Source organism: Eupeodes corollae, chromosome 2 (assembly GCF_945859685.1).
Source record: "Eupeodes corollae chromosome 2, idEupCoro1.1, whole genome shotgun sequence".
Classification (NCBI taxonomy): domain Eukaryota; kingdom Metazoa; phylum Arthropoda; class Insecta; order Diptera; family Syrphidae; genus Eupeodes; species Eupeodes corollae.
The window spans coordinates 54,087,503-54,106,228 of NC_079148.1; positions in this window are offsets into that span (position 1 = coordinate 54,087,503).

The window sequence follows — 18,726 nt, forward strand, 5'->3', positions numbered from 1 at the left end:
TCGGGTTTTCTGAATGCCGAATTTTGAGATTCTCCTGAATTTTTTTACAACAAAATAATAACTGAGTCACTTCAAAACTAGTCTAACAGCAAAATAGCAGAAATAATGTTTAAATAATAATGACATTATTGCGGCATCCAAATGAATATGTTTAAAAACTTAAAAATCAAAACCGTTTAAGAAAAAATAGTTTTAATAGTGTAATTTGAAAGTTTTTTAAAAAATGGTTTTGAAATATATTTGTATTAGATTTAATACGTTATTTTGTGTATTTGTTAACTTCCCAAAGCAAGTTATTGTAATGGGTCCGATTTGTGCAATTGAAAATGTATACATTTCTCAACGTTTCAAAGTCCCTATAGTCGAAATAAAAGATTCTAACGTCCGTACGTTTGTACCTTCGCGACGTTTTTTCGTCGTCCATAGCTCAAGAACCAATAGAGATATCGACTTCAAATAAATTTTGTTACACAGATAATAGTGCAAAAAGATGCAGAAAGGGCTCTGAGGAAAATTGCGTAGTTAATTTTTTTTTTTACCGTAGTAGCTTTAAAAAAGGTGAACATTTTGATTAACCTTAAATATCTCATGAACTAATAATATTAGAGATTTGAATTACCAAACAAGTATATTTTTAGAAACAAAATCCAATTAACAGTTTTTATAAATCAAAAAATTTGTCACCTCAAAAATATTAAGAATAAAAAAGGGTTTTATCTTTAAAACAATTTTGTGCAACGAAGAATAACGTTGTTGGTAAAATTTTGAGAAAAATCGAATTGACAGTTTTTTTTTACAAAAAATTAAAAACATAAAAAAAATTACAAAAAATTTTAAAATTTATTTCGACTTAAGTATCTTTTCAAAAATTTGAGATATAAGCTTCAAATAAATATTATTTGACCATCGATTTTTTTTTGTTTATATTGGAAATAAAAACTTTTAAGAAATGCTACTGAAATTGGTAAATTTTGATTCTGAAATCAAATTCTTTCATCACATGCAAAATATTGTTGGTAATTTTTAAATTTTTTAGAATACTTTAACTCATAACTTTTTTAACAATAGACAAAAACCTACAAACTTTTAAAGCAAGACAAATCGACAGACGGGATGGGAAGTTATCAGTGTGGGTCGCATCCCAGCCTCTTTTTTATTTGAACTTAACTTTAACAAGAATCCGGCCAAATTATGGTTATGGAAAATTTTTGATGAGAAATTTCAGCAAGAAAATGCAGCCAAATAATAAGAATTCAGAAGCATAAATGAAGATTAAAAGTTCTATGATCAGGTGAAACAAAATTTAGAAGTGCATTAACCTCTAACCGTTATGGATGCAAAGACGAAAGTGCAAAATCGATAGTAAAACAACAGTCAATGCTTAGGGCATTAAAGAACCACTTCTGCAGATTGTAGTAACGTCGACGACAAACCGAATTTCCAAAACGGGTTTCAGGAAGTAAATATTGGTCTACGTAAGCTAAACTCTAAAAATTCGGCTTGAGCAGATGGTTTAAATCCTTTTTTAACAGCTGGATATAATTTTCTTTGTATTATGCTCCAACTTATCTGTAACATTGGTGAGAAGAAATCATGCTTACTGTTTGTTCGATACTATAAAAAAGAAGACCCTCTAAACTGCACCAACTCTAAAAATATGTGAACATCTAAAGCCCAGTCAACAACCTGATAGTTCCTTATCAGTGTAGATTCAGACCAGAAAAGTCCACAGACGATTAAATATTCACTTTACGGCAGATTCTGCAAAAAACCCAAGGACATCAAATTGACACCCACCATCTCTCCATCGACTTCAAAATCGCATATGACGGCTCTGCAGAAACGAACTGTATAAAGCTATGTCTAGTTTCGGCACCCTTGCCAAACATGTCAGTTTGTTCAGGGTGACCATACAAAATTTACACTGTTTTATAAAGGCTGGAAACAACTTAACTGAATCTTTCAATGTCAAAAAAGGCTTTAGACAATTGGATTAAATGTCATGTGATTTTAGAGCTCCCATGTCATAACGGCTCTATCTTTTAAAATTTTGTTCAATTACTGGCATATGCTGATGATATTTGACAAAACCGGAAGAACTCACAGTGATGCCAATGGGGCTTTTATGAGCTTTGAGGCATAGGTGGAAAAAAATGGTTAAACGGTTGATGAGGCCAAAACAAAGTATGTACATGCATAGAAAATGACCTACAATCGACGAACGTCTCAGTCAAAACGTCACCATCGACAGACGTAAATTTGAAGTAGTTATGGACTTTGGCTTCCTAGGATCCGCTATTAATGCAGACAATAATACCAGCACTGAGATGAAACCAAGAATTTCGCTCCCAATTCATTAGTATGGCCCTCTCTCGAACAACCAAAGTGTCGCTTTATGAGAACCACATTATTATCATTGATTATGACAAAGTGGATGAAATCACCTTTGGACATTTCTTCGCTTGGTCTATCGTATGGTATGCATATAAGTTGAGTGGAGGAGAAGATGGAATGACAAGCTGTACAGGTTAAACATTGACGCAGACTTAGCCATAAGGATAAAAGTTTAACGCCTGTGATGATTGGGTCACATAAAGCGCATGGAAACTTATGCTCCTATCAAAAATCTTCCAATCTACTCTCACATGACAGCGCATTAAAGGAAGGCCTCAGACCAGCTGGTGTATGCACAAGTGAAAAGTGACCTCTTCCAACATGAAGTGCGCAACTGGAGACATCTAGCAAGGAACAGAGCTGTTAAAGTTTGTTGGGTGATTCTAGTTCACAGGACTGTAGTACCACTTTAAGTAAGTAAAGTGATGTGTGTCATAACTTCAGACCATCTTTTTAGAAGACAGTATAACTTAACATATGTATAGGTAGAAGAAGCGAAAGTTTTTAATGAGACACCGTACAAATATTGACATTTTTAATTGTATATTATAGAAAATAAGAAAAACATACATATAATTATTGTCAACATATACTGATATAAAAAAAAGTCCAGGAGTTTTCTATGATTTAACAACGCGTCTCAAGACTTATTGCCCCGCAATTAGAGTTGGCGCGCGTGCGTGCCATGTGTATTTTAATATTGGGAATAATACCTACTTCTTATTCGATTGTGTATTTCTATATTATACGAGTATGACGGACTGTTGGTAGTTCGGTCGGTCTGTTGGCGGCGATATTGCTTTGGATTGCATCAATTATTTCATACTTGGCACTCTGATGGTAATTTTCGAGAGTCAATTGGCTCATGTAAACCATCAGTTGTTGGATTTTATACAACTTTGCTGCAACAGAACCACTCACTTAGTGCAACCAGTTCGTTGAGTTTTTGAGCGATTGAAATGGAAATGAATAATGAAAAATGAAAAAATTCCAGGCGCGTTGTAAATAATGAAGCTGTAATTACAGGCGGACAACATCGTCCAAGAAAATTGGATGATTAAGAGCTTCAATATTGTATATACATATACAAAATAGAGTTTATATATTTGAATAGTATATATTCAATTGTGGAACTGTAGTATTTATTATTTGAATTGTATCTGCAGTACTTCTGTTTTGGCTTATAATATGTGATACGACAGCGCAGCGATAGTAAGGCGCGAGGCTCTGAAATAGACTTATTTTGTACTTGTATTACAGCCGCACTAATAATTACCTATCTGTGTGGCACCCTGAGCTAGACTCAATTAGATAATGTTGTATTTTTTTTAATTTTGATTTTGTTTGAAGTGGAATAACCTCTCTGCCTGAAGTGTCTATAGAAATGTTGGTAATTATTTTATTTCTTACTGATTTGATTTGAGATACTTATAAAAACGCAAGATGTTTGTAAGTACGACCTATACTATACACCTCCAAGCTTACCTGATTGTTATCTACATATGTAACGAGTTACGATAGAAGATCGATAAACCTATTTTGCATTTTTTTTTTTCATTTTGGTAATTAACAATTTATTAATACCAATGATTTATTATCTTCACTTTTTTTTTAATTAGGAAAAGCTTTAGAATATTAAAAAATATTCGCCTTCTCGAAAAAGGATGAACATACAAAAGGTACACTCAGGCGTATAGCTACAGAATATTTTAGTTACTTAGTTACTTTTTAATATTTTTGTTATTTATATTGATACAAAATTAATGGAATGTGTTCCTTCTTATATCGCACTTATTGAAATTTTGATAAAGTTTTTTTTTTTAAACCACAAACCGCTTTTTTCAAGTTATTAGTTATTCGTGTGAGGTTTGTGTGCTTTTCCTTAAATAAAACAAAAACAAATTCTATTTACAGAAACAAAATTCACCGCACAAGATTTGTTTTTTCAAATGTGGTCAATTAGAACAAATCAAAGAATAAATCAATAAAATGATTTAATTTCCTGAAATAAAATTAGCTAATCAATTAATTGCGATCAAGATTTAAATATAAGTCTAATTTATTCCAAACAAATTTTATCAATATCAAAATTTATCAAAGTTTGTAATGAAGTCATTGTTTCTAAATGTGACGTGATTCACACAAGTAGGTTAAAATAAAATATAGTACTTTGATAAAGATAGATTATATTTAGACCACAAAATTGTTTAAAAAAAAATACAATCCATTGATAAAGTTACTATAATCCATCTTTCATTGGAATATCTTCAAAAAGTATAATTTGGACTTTGAAGCTTTTGAACAAATATTTAAAGAGGTCCTTACCCTTTGAATGAATTTATAAAATAATTTTAAAAATTAATTACATTATTTAGTTTAGGTATGTATGAAAACAAAACTCAACTCAATAATTTTGCAGCCCAAATACTTGATTATTAGACATCTGTCAATATGAAAGCGAAAACGGCCTTGAAGAATATGTTTACTATTTTTTCACATGGGGGCTAATCAGTAAATCAATGACACTAGAGACTTGAATTTAATTTTATACAATAAATTGTAGCGTGATACCAAACAAGTATATTTTTTGAAAAAAAAATCCAATTAACGGTTTTTTTTATAAACCAAAAAAGTGAAAACAAAAATTGTCACCTCGAAAATTTTACGAGTACAAAATGATTTTATCTCCAAAGCAAGTTTTTGCAATGAAATATAAAGTTTTTAACACCTAACAAATTTTGAGAAAAATCGAATTGACAGTTTTTCTTAAAAAATATAAAAACCTAAACAAAAAAATTAATAAAAGGTGGTAAAATTAATTTTCGACTCAAATATCTCTTCAAAACTTGAATATGGCTTTAAACTACTTTTATCCTTTAAAAAATATTGCTTTCAACATTTAGTGAAATTTTGAGGAAAATCTTTTTTTTCACAAAAAATAAAAACTTTTGTTAAGTTTTTATTTTTTGTGAAACAATAATAAATTAGGTGAAAATTTACTTAAAAATTAAAAATATTGTCTTCAAACATTTTTTATTTCGAAGAAAATATTGTTTTCGATATTTAGCAGTTTTTTTTCATAAAAATCCAACAGTCCGTTTTTTCATAAAAAAAATAAAATCTACAAAAATGGTACGCTAATTTGGTAAAAATGTATATTCTGTTTTTGATATCTCTCAACAACACTGCAACACTGTGATAGTTGGTGATAGTTGGCAAAGTTTGTGAGTGGTGGAAAAATAAAGAAATTAAAATACAAATAAAGTACGGAAATTCTTGAGAAGTGAATATTTTGAAGCATAAGAACTCTCTCCAATAGTGAGAATAAAAATATAAGAACTTCAGGTATTTATAAACCTAAAAAACCAAGTTTTTAGTGTGGAAAATTGCAAATGCAATAGAATTCTCAAAGTGAAACGTCAATAGAATAAAGAATAAAGCTTTCACTATACAAAATAAACATAAATATTGATAGATTACAAAACTTATAATATTATCCCCAGAAATATATAACGATATTTATTCAACCAATAAAACCACTAGCGACACCTCCATTTCAGTTTGGCCATAAATAAGCAAAGACACGAACCGCTAACACAAATAAAAATAAATATAAGGAAATATTAACGTTCATTAATAGTTCACATAATTTTCTTTTGAACTTGAACTGTATTAGATACAAAAATGTCTGCGCCGGAAAACAACACTCCAAAAGACGAAGTAAGCAATTCTGAGCTTAAGGACATGATAGCTCTCATCTATAGAAGTGTCGAAGATTCAAAGAAAGATATAAGATCTGAAATTAAAGAAGTGGGAACTAACGTCGCTGAAGTTGGATCAAAGATTGATAAAATTAATGAAAAAGTTTACGAAATAGAAGAAAAAGTTAGTAAACACGAAGAAAAAATTAGTATTTTAGAATGCCAACTACGAAGAAAGAACGTTATTCTTCTCAATTTTGAAGAAATTGAAAAATCAACAACTGAACTCGAGCAAATAGTGTTACAAATTTTAAGTGAAGTCTTCAAAATTGAAGTTTCATTGAAAGATCTTGACTTTGTCTATCGTCTTGGAGTTCAAAACAAAAATAAAACTCGACCTATCAAAATTGGATTCTTGGCATATAGAACAAAATGCCTGATCATGGATGATAAAATAAAACTAAAAGCATATAACACAAAAAATAATACAAACTTAATTCTTTATGATGACTTACCGAAAGATGTATTAGAAAAGCGGAAAAATTTACTTGAAAAAGCGAATACCTTAAGAAACATGAATGGCAACGCAGAAGTAAAAGTCAAAAACAACAGGCTGATTGTCGATGGTAAAACATTAACAGCAGAAGAAATTATCAATATAAAGACTCATCCTAAGCAAAACAAAAGAAAGCTTTCTGATGATGACTTTGAAAAAGATTCAGATATAGCGAGGAGCTCGTCCAAAAAGAACAGTAGACCACAAACAAAAAATAAAACTTTCTCATCGTCATCACCATCGTCGTCATCATCCCCCCTGATGAAATATGTCCTCAAGAAAACCGTCGCTATGGGTCAAAGTGCCGACGCTAAAAATGGCAACCAATTTGCTGTAGATAACTTCGAAAAAACAACAAATCAATAACAACTAACGAACAATCCACCACAACAAATGCTAAAAGTCAACCCCAGCGAGTCAATTATTAATAACGAAGACAATTTTATAATGGATAAACTGAAGAATAAACCTCCAACCCGGTCGGCCACCGTGGAGGATTTCGGCCAACACCCCCCCTTTTATAAATTTGCGGAAAGCATCTCACTAAACAAAAAACATACAAACAAAAACTACTATACTAATAAAAGCAATACAGGTACGAAACCCTTATACGTAGCAACTCTAAACACACTAACTCTCCAATCAAAAGAAAAATTTGTTGAACTAGAAAACGCGCTTAATAAGATACACTGGGATATAATCGGTTTAGCAGAAGTAAGACGACAAGGCGAAAGCATACAAGAACTCAACAACGGAAATATATTTGCTTACTTCGGAACTAAACAAGGCCTTTATGGCGTCGGTTTCCTTATAAACAAAGAGTTAAAAAAGAATATTCAAGAAATTAAAGGATTTAACGATAGGATAATAGGAATGAAAGTCAAAGTAGAGAATTGTAACATATCCATCATACAAGTCTATGCACCAACTGAGAAAGCAACTGATGACGAGATGAATCGCTTTTACAAGACACTGGAAATAGCAACAGCACACTTTAAAACAGAGATTTCACTGATAATCGGTGATTTCAATGCTAAATTAGGTTTCAGGAAAAATGGCGAAGAAACCATTATGGGAGAATATGGCTACGGTAATCGAAATGAAAGAGGTAGTCGTCTTATCCAATATATTTGGCAACAAAAACTTATAGTTGGAAACTCGTTATTTAAAAAGAAACCGCAAAATCAATGGACCTGGAATTCACCAGGCCAAAAGTACAAAAACCAAATAGATTTTATTCTTTGCAATAAAAGATCAATCCTTAAAGATGTGTCCGTACTTAATAACTTTCAATTCGAATCAGATCATCGGATAGTACGCGCGGAGTTGTTAATCAACCATAAAACTAGGCAACTACATAAAACTACAAGAAAAGTATTAACAAAATCGATAAATACAGATATAATCAAAAGTTATAATGCTGATCTTCAACAACGATATAACATCATATCAAGGTTAAATGAACCTACTCAAATAGCATATAACAAAATGGAAAAAACTATAAAAGAATCTGCAGACAGGTATATTCTCACTGCTGTATCTCAAAAACAGCAAAAACTATCGAGTGAAACTTTAAATATGATAACACTTCGTGATAGTATTAGAAAAAAGACTAATCTAAATGCCCAAGAAAAACAAGATTTGAAAAATATAAGGAAGCACATCAAAAAACGTTGTCAAGAAGACATCCAAAAATTCAATGACAACCTCTTAAAGACAGTAATCGAAGAAACGAGATCAATAAAAAAGGCAAAGTGTGCAATCCAAGATTATAAAGAGTGGATAACAGCAATGGCGGATAATAATAAAAGAATTCACGAAAGGAAGAATATTAACCAAATAGCTACAAACTTCTACATTGATCTATACAAAACACGCATAGCAGACACTGATGATATATTTCTAGAGCGACAAAACCAGGAAGAAGATTTTCCACTATTTCTTAAAAGTGAAATAGAGCGAGCAATAAATAGTTTAAAGAATGAAAAAAGCAAAGGAAACGATGGGATATTAGCTGAATACCTAAAGTTCGGCAACTTTTCACTGGCCAACTGGTTGACTACTATTTTCAATCAGGTTTTGGTCACCGAGGAAGTCCCAGAACAATGGACGAAATCGGAAATAATTCTCATACATAAAAAAGGGAACAGGGACGATATCAACAATTATCGCCCGATAAGCATAATATCATCGATATACAAGGTTTTTGCGAAGTGTTTATTTGAGAGAATGAAAACCACTCTTAATTTAAATCAACCTTTTGAACAAGCCGGTTTTAGATCAGGTTTTTCAACAATAGACCATCTACAAACCGTTAATCAAATAATAGAAAAATGCAAAGAGTATAACATCACAATATACTTTGCCTTCATCGATTTTGCAAAAGCGTTTGACACAGTAGAGCAAAGATTTATTTGGAAGGCGCTTCTCAATCAAGGTGTAGACGAAAAAATAGTTCGAATCCTAAAGAAAATGTATGACAGGAGCACATCCCACATAAAAACGGAATGCATCGGATCAGATTTTAAAATATCGCGAGGTGTTAGGCAAGGAGATCCAATTTCACCAGCACTGTTTTCCGCAGCCTTAGAAGGAGTATTTAGAAAGCTAGACTGGGAAAACAAAGGATTGAAGATAAATGGCAAATGTCTCTCAAACCTCCGATTTGCCGATGACATTATAATTATCGCAAACAGCAGTGAAGAACTTCAAACGATGCTAAACGAACTATGCTCGGAATGCGAAAATATTGGGTTGTTAACAAATCAACAGAAAACTAAAATTATGACAAATGGTGCTTATGATCCAGTTAGTTGTAATAACAATATACTAGAATACGTTGAAGACTACACATACCTTGGTCAGATTATCTCATTCAAAGATAAAGAAAAAAAGGATATAGAGCAGCGAATGACGAACGCTTGGAGGCAGTTCTGGAACGTTAAGCATCTTCTTACATTGAATATTTCTAATAAAACAAGGAAATATGTGTTTGACTCAACAGTTCTTCCAGTCCTCACCTATGGGTGCCAAACTTGGCAAGTCACGAAAAACACTGAAATGAAACTCCAATCATGTCAGAGAGCAATGGAGAGAGCTATTTTGAGCGTTCATATTGTCCAGCAAATTAACCATCAGAATATAAGAAGTCAAACTAATTTTGAAGACGTTAGACACAGGCTTAAGAAACTCAAATGGGAATGGGCAGGACATGTAATACGTACACCTGATAATCGATGGACAAAGTTAGTAACCGAATGGATACCCTTAGAAAGCAAAAGAAGCGTAGGTGGACAACATAAACGCTGGAAGGATGACATCCGAAAAATATGCCCACTTTATTGGAGAGAAGCACTAGATAGAAGAAGATGGAGAAGTCTGGGGGAGGCTTATGCTCAGATAACCTAAAATTATACCTCTCTTTTCAAATTATGTATATATTTAAATTAGTTTTAAACCTTCATTGAATTATTTCTTTCTTGTAATTTAATTAATTTTACGTACACATACTTGTTTAAATGTAATGTAAATATATTCAATCAAATGGTAATTATAAAATTATTGTAAATTTTAAAGTATTAATGAGTGAATAAAGCTTGGAATAATAATAATAATCTCTCAAATTAATTTCGTTCGTCCAATTTGTAAAAATCTAAGAAATTCTACTAAAATTGTTAAAAATTTGTTTTCGACCTATTTCTTTATATGGAACATATTGCTGGTAATTTTTAAAATTTGTAACAATAATTTAACTAACAACTTTCTTAGCCCAACACGGAAGCCTACAAACTTTTCAGCGAGACAAATAGACAGACGGGATGGGAAGTTATCAGTGTGGGTCGCATCTCAGCCTCTCTTCTTTTCACGAAATTTTCCATGACCAACTTGACCCTTTGCGATTTTATTTCGACCATAACTTCGCGAATTTAATCTTTAAGGTTTTTGAATGTAAACCATACACCTAATCACGACATCACGTCGAATATTTATGCAACAAAAAATCATTTAATATTCAGAATATTTTTATTCAAAGGCAAAAGTGGTTACATTTTTTAAAAATTTCAATTGGCATTATTTTTTTCAAAACTTAAGTTCATAACAAAAAAAATACAGTGTTCGAAGAATACCATGACAGAAAATAACTTAATCTTCAGTTTTCTTTGCATGGCGATTTGGCTTATTACAGAAAGAAACTTAACAGAAGAATAAAATTCACCTAAGCCATTGTACTTTATTAACAGTACATTGTATTTGTTAATTTAAAATTCATAACTCAGCTCTATCATAGTTGTCTGATATCATTAAAATCTTTAACCAAATCAACTGATCTCTTAATTGTTTCCATAAATTAACACTTTTTGCCACAAAAAATTATAATAGAATTTCACAAACCTTCAAAATAACTATATAAACATTATAATTCCTCATAGGTGTCTAAAGCTCAATTATTATTATGTTATCAGTCAATGAGTATCAACGTATTGCTATTTAAATGTTTAACAACCTATCAATGACTTAAGTGGTGTGTGGCACACTTGCTATAAATTCTACGTCATTGTCAACACATTGGGTCGTTCGGTCAATAAACAAAAAAATATAAAATGATTAAGCACAACAATTTGTTGCCTGAACGCGCTAACAGTGCTTTATATGTACATATTTGCTTTAATACAAGCTCGAGAGAAATTGAAAACGGAAGTGGTTGAATATAGCGGCAAGGCATGGAAGTGCCAGAAGGTATCTGTTGTGCAGGTCTTTACAGCTGAATCATCATCGCATTTGTCGGATACGGATGGTTGCTTGCGCTGTTCACAATTCCCACCTACCTACAACTACAAGTTACACCGCCAGCGACAGCGTTCCATCTGGTTGTGTCACCACGGATATTTCACCTTTCGATGACTTTAACTTTGATTAACAACACAAGTTGAGTCTCAAGTTTACAAATCAAAGTATTTTGAATTAAAATTTTAGATGATGTTTTACTAGACAAATATTACGTATGCCAATTTGGATTGAAATCGCCACCGACTTATGAGAAGGTCAATGTTTTAGATGAAGATGAGTACCACACGATCTTCCAGCAATGGCCAAGCTGCCGGCACCAAAATTATGAGTATGATTAGTCAACACCAACGAAGAAACATCTGACGTCAGACAACAATTTCAATTTCCGGCCTCGAAATTCAGATCATTTTTTAATTGTTTGTGGTTTTTGGTGATTTTGTGATTCATACAAAAAAAAAGTTTTTTTTTGGTAAATAGGGGGGCCCATTGATTTTTGGATAAAATTTAAATCTCTCTTTCGAAAAAATGCAAGATTCAATATCAAGATATTTAAGCCAACAAAGCAACTATCATATGATGGTGAATCCCATGCAAGACAACTATTTTAACAAGGCTTAATAAGAGGAGTAAAATATGAGGCAATATGCATTTTTGGATTTACGGAACTGGCACAATCATTCTAATATGTGAAATTGAGTTGTGAGAGGAATGTACTTAGGTAAATTTAACAAGCTTCTTAGCACCTTTTCAACACACAAAATTGCGACTTTTCTAGTAAATGGTCAAGATATCATTGGTTTTTTTATAGAACGCACGCCATAATAACATACGGATTTAAATACAAGACAGTTGCGTCATAAAAATGAATGTCTCACAGTTTGTCAACTTAATATAGAATATTCAATTGGCAGATGTTTATAAATAGAAACAAATATGTGAGATGCAATTTAAATAAACCTAAAATAACACAATTTTTAAATATAAATGTGATCTTAACATTTTATAAATTCAAGGGTAACCTTAGGAAGGTTTAAAAAAGACTTAAGTAGATGTATCTAGAACTATCTTTGGTAGTCTACACAATTAGTACAGATCTATACAAATAATATTTTGTTTGACGATCTGGAGATAAACATCAAGATCTGTGCAAATAATTTCATTAGTGTCGTATTAAAAGAATATAAATTTTAGTATTTAGTTGGAGTTAATAAAAATAGATTCAAACTTAAAACATAGTCAGACTTAATATTTCTATAACATATAGGGTTTTCCAATAAGAGTTTTCATTTTTATATTAAACAGTTGGTGTGTATTTAAATAAAAATGTACATATGTCATGAACAATGAAAAACAATTAAGAAAAATGGGCGCAAATATCTTTTCAGCCTCGATAACTTGACGATTTTATTTTCTTTAAAGTATTTAATTGATTGTAGAACTTGAACATAACTCATATCTTTCACGTGGATCTAAGAAAAAAGTCTAAAACTCTTAAATTACAAACTTAAAATGGCACGGTGCGAGCAATTAGTAAAGGGGGATAGGATAAGAATGGAGAAACCGATGTCCCTTGATTTCAAATGTCAAAACATTGTAAGGAGCGGGAAATATTGAGCCTGGTTAATCATTCCACATTCATGTAGTGCGGCTAAAGAAAGAATCCCTGAAATTAACAATACATCCGAAATAGGGCTCAAGGGTAAACTGATGGACATTCCTACAAGTATTACGGTATTACGGTAAATGCTGAGCATTTTTTTTAAAGATAACGATACAAAATTAAAGACATTTGTCCATGCTGCGGTATTCAAGATTAGCAATTGTCTCGGTAAGAGAACGGTCTCCTATCATTTTAAGAGCTCCGTATTCAATTTCATTCAGAAGACTTAAGTATGTTATTAAGGCACCAGACCAATTGAACGAATGTATAAAGATCAGAATTAAATGAGCTTATCATATCGTCTGCTTGGTGGTAAAAGACACTTATTGAAATTGTTTCCAAATTCGAGAAAAAGTCATTGTTTGGTGATATACCTAATCATTTCCCATAAGCATGAAAAGTCACTAGGTGAATATAACTGCTAAAAAGCAAATCAGAGAATGAGAAAATTCACTATTTAATTATTAACTATTGAGCGTATCCCCGTTTTTTTTGCTCTCCTGAAAAATTTTTGATTTTGTTCCTTAATGACTTTTACCTCTGAGCAGACGACTGCGTTGGTAGTCCACATCTGAAAAAGAATGATGGGAATCTACACACGAATTTGAAATGCTGAGAGGGTACTCTTATCCGCCGCGAAACAATTTATTGGGTTAGAAATTTCAGACAAAAGATCATTTATAATAAGGAAGAGCATCGGAGACAAAACGGAACTCTGGGGCACAACGTTTATTTTCTGGATATCAGATTTGAACCCGTCCAATACTACTTAAATTTAACGTTCCGAAAGGTAATTTCTAACCCAACAAAAAAGAGATTAATCAATACCAAATGCACGCATTTTTTAGAGCTGATTCCAAACTCTATCAAATTCCTTTGAAATATAAAGCGCAATAATCTTACTTTCTCCAAAACGATGTTGAGATTTGTTCTACATTGCAGTTGGTTTTTGATAAATAAAAATTAAATAAATCTAAACACATTCAGCTTTAAAAAGCAATAGAGTGCTTTCCATTCAAAATTGTTTAACACTTATAATGTTTCTTGCAGCGTCAGAGATTTTTTTCCCAAGGTTGCATTTCTGTAGGCACAAAAAACGGAACATATATTCACGAAGTGGAAGCAATCTTCTTTTGCTTTCAAATCACATAACGTAGTACCCGTGGCATGATGGTTAGTGCATTGGACTGTCATGCTAGAGGTCTGGGGTTCGATCCCTGCCTATGCCATCTCACGGGTACTGCCTCTTGCGAGGAATTGACAAATTCTCCAATAGTAACTCTTGTCATGAAAAAGTGCTTTCTCAAAAATTAGCCGTTCGGAGTCGGCATATAAACTGGAGGTCCCCTCCATTCCTGACAACATTACTCGCACACAGGAATGGTTGGTAGGCCTTGGTTCTCAACGGACTGTCGCGCCACCCAATTTATTTATTTTTTTAGCGTGCAAAACTGATTAAAACTATCGTTGGACTTTACATCTTGTTTGAATTATCAAGGATATTTTACTGTAATTCAGTGAATAATTCAAGTAGTTTGATTCCATAAGATTCAGTTTGGTCCTGCTTTGCGAATGTCAAGCTTCCTCCATAAGAGCATCGCGTTTCAAATTTACATAGCTTTGCATGATTCTGTAGGAAATCTCTTGAGCATGATTTATGTTGTTTTCATGTTAAAAATGTTACCGATTGACCCTACCTGTCTCCATAAAGACTAAAAAATTATTATTTAATTGGAACTCTTAAAACTGAAAATAATTGACAAGAAACAAAACATATAAGACAACATACAAATTAAAAACAAAATTCTCTGAATTGTTTATTCTACAACACTGAAGTAAAGAGGTTCGTTTTTAAGCCGTACTACGTGAATATGGGATATCTTACAACGCTCTGTCTTTCCCTTTCATTGCAATGTTTTAAGAATTTATTACCAATGTAAACCGATCCCTTCTTTCTAACTCCTCCTTTTCCAAAAGCTCTTACACTGTGTCTCCGTTATATTAAAGGTATTTAAACCCCCTCTGAGCGTGTTCTAGATAGAAAACTTCTCCGTTTTGAATATTTGGCATATAAATATTTTATTAGAAAAAAAACACTGTTTTACTAAAATGTACTGTAATTTTTAAATGATTGCAATGAGATAAAAAATGTTAAGAATTATTTTCTTCGCTTCATATATTCGTGAAGATTTTTAAAACGGGAATAATTGTAGATACTCCTTCTCGTAAAAAGAGTCTTATGAAATATTAGACAAAAAATTGGCAAATCAATCAAAAAGTAACCCTTTAGATCTTTTTCCTATTTAAAGGATTCTATATTTTTAAGTTTTTGTTTGTCATAAGTTTTTGAGTTGAAAAAAAGTTGTATTTCCAGATAATAATTTTTTAAATAAATGAAATATTTGTTGTACCTTACTATGTCAGAATTGGATTTATCGTAATATTATGACTATTAAATTTGAATTGTTAAAACTACTTTCCTTTATGACTATAATCGTTTATTGGTCTAATTCATATTCCTTCCACTGAAGAGCCCTTAATACCTAATTATGTTTGAGAAATTAACCTTATCAACTTATCAAACACTACCAATAAGATTAATTAATAAGTATGACAAAATACATTTTCATGAATTGTCATATAGGTTCTTATTAAAATCTTATCAATGACATATGACTAATGAATCTTTTGTGAACAATAAAAAGATACATTTGAAGTAAACGCAAAATTCAAGTAACACGGTCCATAAATGCATGCTTTAAGGAGCTGAGTTTTGAGAAGTAGATAAAAGTGCGAAATTATTTTTACCAAAAATTAATATGGAATTACAGAATTGTAAGAAGCCGCTAAGTTAATTATAATAGTTCTTAAAAATAAAATATCGCATAATGTACTTACATTATGTAAACAATTCTTAGGAATCAATTTCTTAATAAATAATTTGTTTAATACTAAAATAAATTAGTTTTCAATTGATGCATTGAATGTTCCATATTTATTTGCCATATTTTCTTTTGATTTGAGTATAATTTTTTGTTATTTTGTTTGGGAATGACTGACAAAATTGCAATAAGTTGTTTTAATTTTAAATTGGTTTGAGTATGAAGTCTCTTTTGGTTGGAAGAGTTTAAAAACTTAAAAAGTAAATTTCCAAGAGTCATCATTTTTAATTAAAATTTGGATTGATTATTTCTATCTTGATAAAATGATACTTTAAAAAGTTAATCTCAAAAAAAGTAATACAAAATAAAATTAAAACAGCCTCTTTTTAGTGACTCGTCAAATAAATTTAAAAAAAACTAGCTTTTCATGAATATGCGTATTTTTGCATTTACCATAAATGCAAAGAAATGCAAAATTCACTTAGCATAGTTTTGAGTTTTGCTTTGCATTTTTTTTCTTTCAAAATCTCTATTCTAGACACGAGATTAGTTAAAAAGTTAATTTGATAAAACTGAAGGAATTATTTTTAATCAAATAAGGTTTTATAATTGACACTTTCAGTTTTAACAAGTGAAAACTATAAACAATTGTTTTTTTCCAAATCATATCATATCGATTCCTAAATTTTATCATGTATGACATTACCGAATTACACTGGTTATAAAGTTTATAATTTCAAAATGGCAGGAAAAACATATTTGGGTACACTATTTCACATTCTTTATGTGCGGTTAAATAAAGAATCTTCAAACCTGACAATACATCCAAAAGTGAGCTCAAAGGCATTCTTAGAAGTTCCATTTCCGGTTGCAGTTCTATAAACTATGATTTTCAAAGCTGTTCTGTGGATTCTGTTCAAAAGACTTTAGTTTGTTATAGAAGCACCTTCGCACCTATAACAACCTTAAGTTGTACTCAATTTTAGGAATAATTCAAACCTTGTAGACAAATATTGTTCAGCATTTTTGACCAAATCAAATATGTTGTTATTCCCTTTGATACACATACGGAGTACTTCAAGCTTATGTGAAGCGCCATCGAGATTTAACATCAGAAAACAAAAATAAGTTCTTGAAGCTCCAAATCAAAAGCACTTAATATTTCCCCATACTATCAATCAGAATTTAATGACTTAATGAAGATTTGATTCTGAGAACAAATATGAAAATTTGAGCAAAACTTAATCAGCGAAACAATTCAATGGGTTAGAAGTTCCAGACAAGAAATCTTTTATAAGAATGAAGAAGATGGTCAGCATTTATTCTGTGAGTTTCAAACGTAAAACCATCCAATACGAATTGTTTTGCATATTTAAAAAGGTAAATTTTAGTCCAGCATTGTTGAAACCAAAAGTAAGCATTTTCGATAGTAAATTATAATGTCTAATTTTATCACAATTTTTAAACATCACACTTTATTGGTTTATTAATTTTTCTTTTTTATTTTACACTTTTTGTTTTATTCAAATAAAACCTTTGTTTAAGCAAAAAAAAATATCATTTTTGTTTCACGCCTTCTTGAATTTTTGTCTTAAGAAAATTGTATCGAGCCTTAAATTTCAGATACAGAACCTACCAAATTTTTATTTTAAAATACTGCATCAACCAATTGGAATAAATGTTGTACATCTGACATAATCAGTGGAGAAATAAATACTTTTGATCGATTTTCGACTCTGTAAAATTTATTGATTACTTTTAGAATCTTAAAAATAAAGTCAAATGAAAACAAAATACAATATTCCAAAGCAAAAGGTATAGGTAAAATATTTAAATTGAAGTTCAGCTTATACAAAAATTTCTTATTCTCACTTTGGTTACTTCCTTTAAATAAACCAAAGTCATACTTTTTTATTCAGAATTGTGAATTGTTCCTGAATACTATTGTCTTAACAACTTGATCCTATAATTAGAAAATATAGATACTCAATGATACGAAAATACACCCCATCTCCAAAAAAAAAAAAAAAAAAGAATTGTATTGATGTGATGTAACTAGGTATGAGCACAAATTTAACTTTATATAAATTTAGCCTTCAAATAAAGTTTAGGTTTATTTATTTTCCTGCAAAACAAATGAAAACTTCCGATTTTCATAGAAATTACTAAAAGTGTTAGTATCCCTCTGTTTCATAAATAAATAAATAAATAAGAAAAAAAAAAGACAATACTCTATTTTCAACCTACGTTAAATCCTATTTCGGGCACGCAAAAGAAAAAATTGACCTTCTACAAAAAGGTACACATATGATATGTTCGTACTTACGTACCTATACTTATAATTCGTTTATGTGCTTATATATACTATATTAATTAAACAAAATATCTAGCACGTGAATGACCACCATGCTCCCACTCTCTTTCCCATATTGATGCTTCTTGATGCTCCTGATACGGTTCCTAGCTCTTATAGCTCCTTAGAAAATAATGTTTATTGTTTTTCGCAGACTCCCACGCATTCCTCATTATTATCTGCCCACTATCCCAAGTGTAACTAGTACAAGGAGCAATTCAATCTTTTTGGTATGTAGGTTTCTATATCTACCTGTAATTATATTATTGACCTCATCATACAGTCCTTTTAGCCTATACCTTTACCTACCTTTGTCTTAAGATTCTACCTACGCGCGTTATTTACAAAATGATCTCCTTTCCTATATACAACGTTCATTGGGTGAAGACTCA